Source organism: Bidens hawaiensis, unplaced genomic scaffold (genome assembly GCF_021521415.1).
Source record: "Bidens hawaiensis isolate Kalapana, Puna unplaced genomic scaffold, B.hawaiensis_p1.1 tig00000458_1, whole genome shotgun sequence".
NCBI classification, from domain to species: domain Eukaryota; kingdom Viridiplantae; phylum Streptophyta; class Magnoliopsida; order Asterales; family Asteraceae; genus Bidens; species Bidens hawaiensis.
Genome location: NW_027491030.1, coordinates 4,620,513 through 4,633,783, shown reverse-complemented (window position 1 = coordinate 4,633,783; position 13,271 = coordinate 4,620,513). Strand labels below are relative to the sequence as shown.

At 39.0% G+C, this 13,271-nt stretch overlaps 1 pseudogene; it reads right to left on the bottom strand.

Annotated features, from left to right (window-relative positions):
- Positions 1 to 7,947: 7,947 nt before the first annotated feature.
- LOC143628863 (E3 ubiquitin-protein ligase RING1-like) lies at positions 7,948 to 9,447 on the bottom strand (annotated as a pseudogene).
- Between the last annotated feature and the right edge of the window lie 3,824 nt (positions 9,448 to 13,271).

The following is a 13,271-nucleotide window of genomic DNA, read 5'->3' as shown; positions in this document are numbered from 1 at the left end:
TCAACCGTTCATATTGTTTTTGAGATTCCATGAACAACATCAATGAGGAACCCATCATTGTCGTAAAACTCCTTTAAAGCAGGTTTTGAACCCGAAACCTCAATGATCTCAAGCCTTAAATCCTTAACAATCATCCCTATACCGTTGAACCAGAAGACCAGTTGAAATAAACTAAGCTTGTGTGTGATGAGTATTCATCGTTTCGTTTCACATAATACAAAAGAATTGGAATTGAAATCATGTGATATGGCGTCGGTTTGACAAAACAAGGTGTTAATTCCAAAAAAATCCCATGTTGAATGGAATTCATTAATTCGTCTTTTAATTTTAAAAGGAAACTTTAAAAACCAATGAAACTTTTAATCCAACCCCCCCCCCCTCGGGGGACGGGTTTAGTTTTACATATTTATTTTTTTGTCTCTCAACTTTGATAATAAAAGTTTTACACTTTCAACTTGTATCTTTACATGTTGGCCCCTAAACTTTTGCCACAAAACATTTATCACAATAAATCGAACTAATAGTGGTCGGCATCCCGCGGCATACCCGTTGCAACCAGCGATAGTTTTCGTGCATGTAATGCTCTTAATCTGCCCTGCCGCAACGCACAGATGGAGATTCTTGTTAAAAAAATAAAGTGTAAATTATTTTTCAAAATTATATATTTAGAAGTTTCATTAATTTTGATGTAAAGAAAAGAGTAAATTATAAATTAAACCTTGATGTATGTATCTCGTTGTTGCTATTAACTTTTTTTACTAATTACACTATACACCCTTTATGTAATTGGTTTGTTGCAAAGTAGGACCTTTATACTAAAACCATGAGAGTTATAAAGCCTCATAACCAGGTATTATGCGTCACGTGACGCCCAGTCAGAGTTATAACTTTATACAAAAACAGCGTGTAGTCATAAAGCCCCACCCCCAGACATTAGGCGTCACGTGGCGCCTAGTCACTTTTACACCTTTTGTTTTGTTTTTTCTTAATAAGAATAATCAAATAACAATAATATTTTATTCAATAAATATTACATTAAAATAAAAAAAACACTACTCGTCGTCGTTGTCATCCTCGTCGTCTTCGCCCTCTTCGTCCTCGTCCTCGTCGCCCTCGTCGTCGTCTTCATTGTTGCCCTCGTTTTGATCTTCGTTTTCACCAGGAAAAGACCGAGTCGTCCAAAGATGTTGCACCAAATCCTCCTTTAGCGCGTTATGTATCTCTTTTGATAGCATGGAATCTGAGTTTTTGAGTCTTTGCTCCATACTTGCTGGAGTCCGTGGTGGATCCGGGTCCGGTATGAAAGTTGGTGTAACATCCGGCCCCTCGCACCACCAGTATTGTTCGCTCTGCCCACGAAGAGCTCACGGATTTGTTTTTAGTTGCCAAGATGGAGACTTCCCAGGAGGTCACCCATCCTAGTACTACTTCCACATAAGCACGCTTAACCGTGGAGTTTTCATGTGCTCCACAGCCAACTAAGCCCAAAACGCGTTGGTAATTGAAGAGGCATGACATTTACTTATGAACCAAGGATCTGTCTTGTCCACGGCCGATGTGGGATTTGCCTAAGAGTGGGACGATGTTGTGTTTGCCAAGGGTGTTACAGTTAGACATATTGCTATTCTCTCGTCCTCGATGATCATGTTATGCATTATGATACACGCATACATAGCACATTTCATTATTTCTAAAGACCATAGATGACAAGGATTTTTAACAAAATGTCATCTTTGTTAAAGAACACCAAAACACCGCTCGATATCCTTTCTCACAGACTCTTGCACTTTCTTAAAATACTGTCTTTTTTCATCCATCGGGGTCTCTGAATGTTTTAACGATTACCGCATACTCGGGATATATTCTATCACCAAGATAGTACCCATGATGGTAGAAGTTATCGTTAGCCCAAAACGAAGCGACGGGAACGGTCCTAGATATGTAACTCTCCATCACATAAGACTGCTCTAAACGGTCATGTCATTGTTGGAACCGGGAATAGCAAAGAATGCCGACCAAATTCAAAGGTCGTATGAAGCAAACGCTTGAAGACTGACCGTTGGTCCCTTTTGGTCACCTCGTGTGAATTGACCTCGCCATGCAGTTGGACAATTAGCCCATTCCCAATGCAAACAATCTACACTCCCTATCATGACGGGGAAACCATGCACCCTTGTATGTGCCTCGTAAAGACGTTGTAGATCGTTCTAGTTGGGCTCTCTCAGATAATGCGGTCCATATAGTTTCAATATTCCTATATTTTACACAACTATTATAAAATAATTGATTAAAGTAAACAAGTGATATAATTATTTAAAAAAAAAACAAAACGTACCGTAACAAAAATACTCCAAGGTGTCCCGAGTTGTTTTATCGGCCATCTTTAAATACTTGTCGTTGATGTCGGACGTGTTTCCGTAGGCGAGCACGCGTACGGCTGACGTAACCTTCTGAATAGCCGTGAATCCTAGCGTCCCTCGTCCGTCCGGCTTTTGCTTAAAGTAATCAAGCTCACGCTCCAAGTCATTGGTGATGCGCATAAATAAATTTTTAGACATCCGAAAACGACGCCTAAAGGTCTTCGGGTTCTTGTATCTCGGCGAGTGGCAGAAGTAATCCGCCATCAACCGGTTGTTGGCTTCGGTACGATCTCGTTCAATATATGCTCTTTTTGAAACAGGGGGTGGTGGAGAGCTAATCGCACTCGTAACGGAACTCATATAAGTTGCCGCGAGCATTATCGCACTCGTAACCGCCTGTTCCTCCGCCTCGTCGTCGGCTTGTTGGTCGGGCCCGAAAAACCGTTTATATATAGATGGAGGATCCATTTATATAGTGAATTTTGTGTGAGGAAATATAGAGTTGAAAGAGATTTTTAATAAGTTTGATGAGTTTTTATTGGGGATGAATTGGTTTAATATATAGAAAATATATATATTTTTTAATTCCAACGACTCCCAACGGTTAGTTATAACGGCTAGTTTTTTTATATTGGTGCCATATTACGCGTTACATGTATAACGCTTTAAAAAAAGCCAAAACGCCCGGGGGGTGCCCCCGGCGTAATAGACTATAACGCCGCTACAATGCTCCGAGTACGCATGGTCTAACGTCTCGTTAGAATGAAAATTACTTAAAAAAGTTGTCTTTTTTCCAAAACATTTTATTCTTCGTCTTCCAAAGTTAAGTATCATAAATGATACAACACATGTAGAAATAGTAGAATGCTAACCTATTTCTATAGGAACTTTAATCATACGGTTGTGTGTTGCAGAGGCACCATCCATACCATGTGGGCGTGACGGCGCCCTCCACACCGTGTCGGGTCACAAATTTATTGGCCGGCTCCACCCCATAACGACATCATCATCCTTTGTTTTTTTTTCGGAAATCACACATACAGCCAATCACAAATTTATTTTTTATTTTTTCTTATTTTTTTAAATAGTCTAATTATTATTTTAATGGGGTAGTGGCTAGTTAATCCATAACATTTAAATTAATGAGACTGCCGGTTAAGTATGTAACATTGACATGACATGGTAACTATCTCTTGCTAGTTATTCCATGATACACAACTTAAAGAGCAACATTACCCGATTAAGGATATAATGAACCTAGTATCTTTTTAGTTGAATTATTGTACATAATTAGCATCAACGTGATTTCTTTTTAACGTGGATAACAGATCATTACACGACTAAAATATAATTTTTAATTATTTGCAGACGATTATTTCTAATTATTTTATTATAGGAAATCAATTTATTATATATTGGTTGCTACACACACATATATATCGATACAGAAAAATATCGGTATTAAAACCAATAATGTAGAGAATCCTAGGCCACTAGAGATCTCTTATCAAGAGTGAGGTTGTTTAGGTCTATAAAGTATAAACACAATGATCTTATTTTTGAAGTGTGTTTAAATGTGAGTAGTATCAGTTAGGGGTGTTCTTTGGGTTCGTTTTCAGGGTTTCAAAGTTGTAAATCTTAACCTAAAACTCAACACAAATTTCTCATGGGTTTTTTGGGTTCAGATTTTTTCGAGTTGGGTTAATCGGGTTTAAAGTATCAAAGAAAACAAAACAATAAATAAATAAAAAACTTCAGTGCTAAAATCGAAACAACATATTATTCTTTGCTCGTTATGCAAATAATCAAATAATAAACCAACATAACTTAAAAAAAATTAAAAGAAGAATAAATTTAAGTAACTAACTCGAACCACAGTCTTCTTCAATTGGACGTGATTTGATAGTTCGATTACGGTTGCTATTAGTAATAAACGGAAAACATAAATTAACAATAAACGATCGATCCATAATAGTTGTAACGACATCAATCGATTAGGGTCAGATTCGGATAACTTTATTGGCTAAGACTAAACCTATTATACCTAAAAATATATTTAATTTCAATACTAAAAGTTTATTCAGGTTTTCCGGGTTGACCCAAAACTTATAAATCAAATCCGAAAACCAACCCAAATTAATTCCCTCGGGTTCGGGTTATTTTCTCGGGTTCGGGTTTTTTCATGTTTGGTTTCGGGTTTCAGGTAAAAGTGACAGTCCTAGTATCAGCTATCCAATCACAAAGGCCAAAACCGTAAGTCAGAAGGGACAAAACGAATAATATTAGAATGTGATCAAAGGTGTTATGTGTCAAGTAGTCAAGCACGTTATGCACCTCGTAATGTATGAACAAAACCATGTACATCTCTTTATAAATGAATATACGTACAAGAAGAGTCTCACTTGTAAATTAAACGAGTAAGTTGGATTTATGGTTTCCAAAACAATTATAACAGAAGTTTATAATTACTCAATAAATTCATATGTTTACTAAATAAGTATAACGTAAAAATTTATCAAAAATATATTATTCTCGAACAAGCTACAAGTTTTGAATCGATTTATATCCATTCAAAATCGACCCATTTGCATATAAATGTTTCTATCCTTTTAATCCGACCCACTCGTATGTAACAAGTCAAGATTTTGAAACCAACCCACTTGTATGTAATAAGTCAAGATTTGGAAATCGACCCACTCGTATGTAATAAGTCCAAGGTTTTAAAATTGACCCGCTTGTATGTAACAAGGCAAGATTTTGAAATCGCCCCACACGTAACTTAATGCCTTTTTCAAAAAATGGATCGCGCTCTCCTTCACAAGAGAGCTAATGTGTAGTAGGCGTATGGCGAAGCACTCCTTAACGAAGAACAAGAAATTTAAAATCCAATACGTGGTGACTAAACACGGTAAAGGCTAAGTCAAGTTACTAAATTTTGGATAGAATTACTGGTGGTTTAGGACTAAATAATTGACGAAATTAACCTTAACAAAGTGAAGCAATAGTAAGTTATGATTTCCTCTTGGCAAAGTCTCATTCTAATCCAACTTCCAATGATTTCGGGTTCAGCTAGTTAAAAGGGTGTTGGTGGGGCCCGTCATATTAGAGTCCAACATCCATGGTTTCTGATCCCGTTGGTTAGGATGGTATTGATAGGGCATGTAAGTTTTCTGGTAACGAGTTCCAAGGTCATCAAAAGAAATTGAAGAAATTCAGTCGAATTTTGCTGAATGTATACGAATATCTCAACATATCCCGCTTACTCAAAGATCCATGATACGCCGATAAGTATCATCAATATACATGGCGGCTAGATATAAAGGATAGTTTTTCGAATCAAACAACATTTCCTAAATTAAAACCAATGACCATAACTCAAGTAATGAATATTTAAACTTAGAAACAGATACATGAGAACAATGAGCTTGCAGATGTCATGTCAGTAAGCAGAAACATTATCAAATATATCAACCTTTGAAACCAGAAGTTGTATGGTAAGGTGTAACAATATACACACAACTCATAATTGAGTTTTTTAGTGCAGAGTACCAAGATCCACTAATGATATTGGTTTTGCTAGAGATGATCAAATAAACCGGTTCCTGGAACCGAACCGGTGGAACCGAACCGGACCTGAACCGGTTCCTACCCGTTTTTTGTAGGAACCGGACCCTATCTGATTCAACCCGATGATCCGTGACCGGTTCTTGCATTTCTGAGTGGGGGCGGGTAGGAACCGGAACCGAACCGGAACCGGTTCTGGAACCGGAACCGGTTCCTAACCGTTTTTTTTGGCCGTTTTTTTGACCGTTGGGGTCAAAAATAGCCGTTTTTTGACCGGTTAGGGTACAGGAACCGGTTTAGGAACCGGTAAGAACCGGTTCCATAGGTTAGGGGTCCGAGGGTGGGAGAACCGGTTCGGTTCCCTAACCGGTTCGAGCCTGGAACCGGTTTATAAGGGAGTTTTGAATATAGGAACCGGTTAGGAACAGGTTCCGGTTCCTAGTCCCAAACCGTTTTGAACATCTCTAGGTTTTGCGTCTCTTACTAGGGCAACTCAAGAATGGAAGATATCCAAGATCAGACAATAGCCAATTTCTAACAACGTTCTGTATGTATAACCGTCGGTAATAAACACAGTTGTCAGTAGCGCTCATAGCGATCGATATAGCGTTTAGCATAGCCTAATCTACTCGCTAAATTGATGTAGCGACCTAATAGCGTAAGAAATAGACCTAATAGCGCAAAAAATAGACCTAACAGCGGTACCTTTTTTGCGATAAATATGGAAAGAGGTTGAAAAGGAAGCTTTCTTAGGATTTTTTATTTCGGGATTGAGAAAACGGATTTTCGGATTGAAAAGGAAGTTTCTTTATGGATTTTTGTTTCAGGATTGAAAAAAGAACTTATTTTCTTATATTGTTCCATACTTTTTATTAATTATACAGGTAAAATATTCCTAAAATTTTCTTCTAGTGCACCGCTAAACTGGAAATACCGCTCGCTATTTCATAGCTATGTTACGTAACATATAGGTATCTTGTCACTATCGTCCGGTATTCGCTATTGACAACTATGGTAATAAGATTCACAAGGTACCGAATTTAGTATGTGAATATTCCCATTTCTCATAGTTTGCACAAGATCATTAAGACTGCCCTAACAGTCTAACTTAATACTAATCGCGTATCAAACTTATTACTAATCGCGTATCTACGATTAATTCCCTGTTGGTTGATAACATGGGTATTGCAGAATGTGTACTTCCATATTCCACAAATTTAAAACCTATGTATGTGCGCGCACACACGCAGATATATCAAGTGAAACAAGCGTAACAAGATTCACAAATTTCCAAATCCGATACTTCAGCATAGGATCCTTAACACCGCCTTAACTTATTACTAATCTCGTATCTATGATTAACTTATCGTTGTTTAATAATACAGGTCTTTTTAGTATTGCAGGTTGTGAACTTCTATATACTATAAATGCAATATACATGTATCTACATATAAACGTGTGCATAACGGTTGTATTATCTCATCAAAACAAGTATAACTAGTTTCACAAAGTTTCAAATTCAACGAATAAACACTCACAATTTTCATAGTTTAGCATACGAGCTCATTAACACAACCTTATTGCAGGACGTGTACTTCCACGTAGATATCACGTGAAACAAGAGTAACAAGATTCACAAATTTCCTAATCCAATATTGATACCAAATCGTATCTCTTGGAGAGAGGCGCAGAAGCTCTCCCTTTAACACTGCCTTAAATTATTACTATTTACTAATCTCGTATCTATGATTAACTTCCCGTCGTTTGATAATACGGGTCATTTTATAATGCGGGATGTTAACATCTATACACATACGTGTGTAACGACTATTATCTCGTCAAAACAAGGATAACCAGGTTCACAAAGTTTCAAATTCAGCAAATAAACACTCACAATTATCATGGTTTAGCATACGAGATCATTAAGACCGTCTTAACTTATTACTAATCTCATTTCTGTGATCAATTCCCAGTTGGTTAAACCGTTAAAGTGATAAGCAAATACCATTAGTAATTAACCAAATTGTAAGTAAAAGTTAGAACCTTTAACAGCTAGATATTCAAAGAGGCTTCTCAATATAAAAATAACCACTAAACCTCTTCCAATTCTATTCAAAAAACTAGATAATACTTAACCAGATAACAAAAAAGAGAATCCAAATCAAAATTTCTTTCTTACACAAACATAATTTCAGATCAAAGTATATAACCGACGAAACGAAAACCAGCATTTAGTTCAAAACAATATCAGATTCACACGGACCTGTCTTTAATCTTCAATCGCTAATCTGTAACCTTTAATCAAGATCTTCTTGTCTAGCCTGACCACCGCCACCACTCCCTTGATTACCACCATCACCTCCATTATTATTCCCGGATCCACTGTTACTCGCCTCAGCAGACGCTGCACCGTACCCCGAAAACGGCCACGGTAGGTTTATCCTAAACCTCCTCTCACCACCCCTCGGTGTCATCGAATCACCATTATTATTATTATTATTATTGTTGTTGCTGTTATTACCCTGCAAACCATCGCCACCCGGTTTGTCGAGACCGATTTTCGTAATCCGGATCATCAGTCGGCAACTCAAACCGACAAACGGGACACGAATTATGCAACTCCAACCACGGGAGAATACAATCCGGATGATACATATGCTTACAAGGCAACTGCTTAACACTCTCATTAAGTTCAAAACAATCCTTACAAACCGCACAATCAGAGTAATCCGATTCCATCAACTGCTTATTAATAATAACATCAGGAAGGTTTTTAACTACCGTTTTCGAAGCAGGCGGAGTCCCGTACCGGTTCGGATCGTTTTCCGCCAACTGCTGGATCAACTGCTCCAACCCCGGACCGATAAAATAATCGCCTAAATTCGACGGGAGCTGAAACGCCGACGCTCCGCCCGCCCCACCCTCGTTCTCAAACACGAACTGAACACTCGCACCACCTGCGCGTAAACTCCCGAGGTAATTCTGCAGAAACGTTACCGGGTCAAACTCCCTAGGGTTTTGACCCGGCGAATTTTCACCGGGTCGGGTCATCGGGCCGCCAAACAACGCCGATAGATCAAACTCCCTAGGGTTTTGATCCGATGAGCTGAAACCGGGTCGGGTCGCCGGGCCGCCGAACAACGCCGAGAGATCAATCGGGTTATCGAAATCCGAAACCCTAGCACCGCCGCCGGAACCACCACCGACGCCGCCGGAGAACATGAACGGCAGACCGAATGGCGCGAACAGAGACGAGTCATCGAACGAGTTAAACGGATTTGGCGGGAACGGGCTAGGGTTAGGGTTTTCGTATTCTTCGAGGAATCCGCCGTTGCAATTAGGGCAAGCGAGTTCGGAGGAAGTGGACGGTGGGATGGAGACCGTACGGTTGCATTGGTAGCAGAAGTAGAGGTTGCCGGCAGCGCCGCCGCCGTCGCCGCGGTGGTGGACTCCAGACGACATCGTTTTGGTGGAAGTTAAGACGGTTGTTTGGGCGGATGTGTGTGTGTGTATGACTCAAAGCTTGTTTGGTGAGAGTATATAAGAGCTTGGATATAATATTATTATGTAAATATGCTATAGTGTGAGTGGCATGATATGATGATGTTATTACATGAATATGATATGATACGAAAAGATATATGTAATATGGGTGTATAATCGTTATAATGTCATGAGTTATGCAGTTAATAACGGGGGATGATAGTTAGCGAATCTTTATAAAATAGCGGTGTTAATAACGGTCTACAATAGTTGAACTGCTATTAGCAAAATTATGGGCTGTTATTTGACTGATTTTTTATTACTATATAGCGTTCATAGCACCGATTTTCAAGGTTGGTATATTTGGACGAAAGAACATGCCATAATAGCCCAAACTTCAAATTTGATCTATTATTTTGTTTATAACCGATTTTTTTTATCTAAGCCCTATAAAAACACATTCTCGCTCTTTCGTCTACCAACGATTTCTTGGTCGATGTGGACTTGGGGGGAAGATTTCATTGCTTATGATTTAATCATGTTTCAGTTGTTGATACTTTTGTGTTTTTTCTTTTGATATTCTATATATTGCATGATATTAAAATTACCGATTCTCACAGTTATCATCTCAAATAGCGGCTCTTGACTGTTATCAGATTTTTTACCTCATTAATTACATAGGTCGTGAGATAGACATGTAAATAAAACAATTAATTTCATGAATCGGTTACTTGTTATAAATCTAGACTATTGCTTGCCATAAGGATATCATATGCGTAAATGGCAAGTATAACAAAGTTCTCGTGCTCATTTTGAGGTATGTGAATTGGTTCACTTGCTTTTTTCAAAAACATTATTTTTATGACTTCATCAAACTTTAAATGTTATTTGACGTGATACTTGTTTTAGCCTATATATGTATTTATTCAGCTTACAGACTACGTGTTCCTTGCCTCTAGGTTTAATGCCTTCAGATTAAGTCATGAACAAATCTTATTGAGAGTCATAATTAACGAAAAACGGGTTTGACATCCATCTAATGTAGTTATAAATCATTATGAGCTACTAATGCGATAACAATCCTTAAGGAATCTTTCAGTGATACAAGCTTAAAGGTTTCTTGATAATCACTTCTCTATTTCTAAATGTAGCCTTTAGCAATCAATATTGCTTTATAACATTTGACGTTTTCAATCGGGTCTAATTTAATTTTCTAAACCCATAAACGTCATTCCAATTCTGAAGTTAAACTCATCAACGATGCGTCACTTCTAATTTAATAGCTTTATTCCATTTAGAAAGTTGATCACTACTAACGATTTGTTATAAGAGTTGGACCGTGTCACACTCTACACCATGTGCTAACAACGATGCGTCACTTCATGATTAAAATTATAAAATTTGGTATTCAGGAAACTAGACTCTTAAATTAATGACTTACACTCAATAATCAATTAATTTGGTTTAGTTGTCATCAAGTTATGGTGCCATTAAAATTGGGTTTTGAATCTCTTTGTAAACTGTTTGACTGCTTGAATAATAAACACATTTTTATGTATCAAACTTGCATGAAATCATCAAATAACGAACTATCATCATGTTCATGTTATATTATCATTATTAGAACAAGGTTATGACTTTTATTGCTTTACTGTGTGTGTGAATATTGGAAATCAAAGAGTAAAAGCATAAGATCATACTAGACTAATCTTAATGTATCTTAAGAGTTCTTGATCATGGTTTGCGTTTTTGAGAGTATGGAGAAAGAGAGAGCGTGAGTGTCGATGGTTTTTAGTAGGGTTGTGAAGAAACACTAAATGACCCCGGCAGATTAAGGATAATCTTAGGGTTAAGTAGATGTTTCCCACGAGGGTTAAGTCCGGCAAAGATGGTTGTTCTTCTCGACCTGCAAAACAGACACCGTGAGCTCGTCACTGAGAAGGGGGGGGGTTCCTCCTTGTGACCACCCTCCGGCGTGAGAATCAGACTAGATTGATCTGAATATAAGTGTATATTGAGAGAAATAGCTAGAGAAGATAAGATGATATGAGATAATAATACCGTTCCAAGGTGTTGGAGTATTTATAGCCGAAGGTAGGTTTCCAAGCAGGTACGGCCAGCTGTATAATATTCCTTTTCCACCAACTACGGGCTATGTTCGTGCCACGATGGGAGTTGGTGGGTAGGCAGCGGCTGATGGCGACGTTTTGTACTGGAGCGTGCTCCTCCTCGTACTATTGTCGGTGAGCTGTCACCCTGTGATTGGTTCATGGGTCGCTTTTACCAGATCTTGTCTATTTGTCCATACCTTGGTAGGTATAGTACAAAAGATCTTCTGGAAGCGTACGGACTGGCTCTTTTGGGCGGGAATATTCCCGCCCTGCTCATTCCTTCTTCAGGTGACATTGCTGAAGTATAAGAGTTAGTGCCTTATGCGTGTAGCTTTACTGTTAGTGCGGGTAGCCTTCCTTCTTGGTTTGTACCTACAGCTGCGGGAACAGGCAGGGTACTGTACCAAGGGAGGCTTTCCTGCGGGAACAACTGGCTTACTGCGTGTAAGGTCTTCATCTCTCTGAGCATGGTGGGTCCTGCGGATCCAGTTGGTCTTTGCGCAGACGTACCTCTTTAAGGTGAGTCTTGCGGGTCCAACTGGGCTTTGCTGGGACCTACCTCTTCAAGTCCCCCCAGTCCATTGTTCTTCTCATGAATTTTTAATAAGTGAGGTGAACTTTTGGACTTTAAGCAAGGGGTTTTGAAAAGGGGGTTTTCGTTTTTTAAGGTTCTCCGTGGGGATTCTTCCCGCAGTTTTCCTAATGTCACTTGCAGAAAATTCCCGACTTTTTCTGCCTGATCTTTGGGTATGATGTGGGTAGGTACGTAACTTCTCCGCAAGTCGGGAGCGTTGAGTTTCACTTGTGTAGATTCTCCGCGGGGTATTGGTAGTTTTAGACATAGTGATCAGTTATGTTAAACAACCAATTCCACCTTGAAGCTTCAAACAATCTAGTTCTCAACGTTCCCGCCATGAGGGGGTGTTATTTCCCTTTCCGCAAGCATGACCCGTAAGATCCATCTTGGGTTCAATTCCCTGCAAGTGCTGAGTATGTGAAGGGTTTCGCCTTGACACTGTACCCGCACTTGTCTTACGGTTCCTTGTTTTCCAAGGTATTTTCTTGGCTTTAATTCCCTGAAAGTGCTAAGTATGTGAAGGGTTTCGCCTTGACACTGTACCCGCACTTGTTTTATGGTTTCTTGATTTCCAAGGTAAGGGGGTATATTCCCTCTTATTTTTGAATCTTTTTGAATCTTTCTGAAATTCGAAGAGTTGGTGAAAGGATAAGGACAATCCAAACGGCTGAAGGGACATTGGCGTCTTCTGACGGTTTCAGGACGTGCATGGAGTTATGACGACGTGACAGCATGTGGTCAATCAGGACGCTTTTTCAAGCGCGTGGGCGCGAGTTTCATGTCACGCGCCATTCTGACACCTGTTGCCAGCTTGCTTTATCCACGTGTCGCCCTTTCATTGCACCTGCGCTCTCTCTCTCCTCCGCATTAAATTCATCGCATTCATTGCGATGAGTATATAAGGGGGTAGAGGGTGCATCTCATCCCATACCTTCACTTCACTCTTTCCCTTTTAAGCAATTTCCGGCGAATACTCGTCTTTTCCGGCGAGCATTCTTCTGAAACCGCTTTCTTTTTTCTTAAAAATGTCTTCTTCCACTCTGTTGGTGCATAATGTCAGTAGTTCATAGTCTAGTGTCTGTAATCGAGTCTGTAATGTTAATTATGTTTTATATATGTCTTAAGCGAAGTTGTTAACAAGTTCGCCTAGGCGAACTTGTTAGTCAAGCGAAGTTA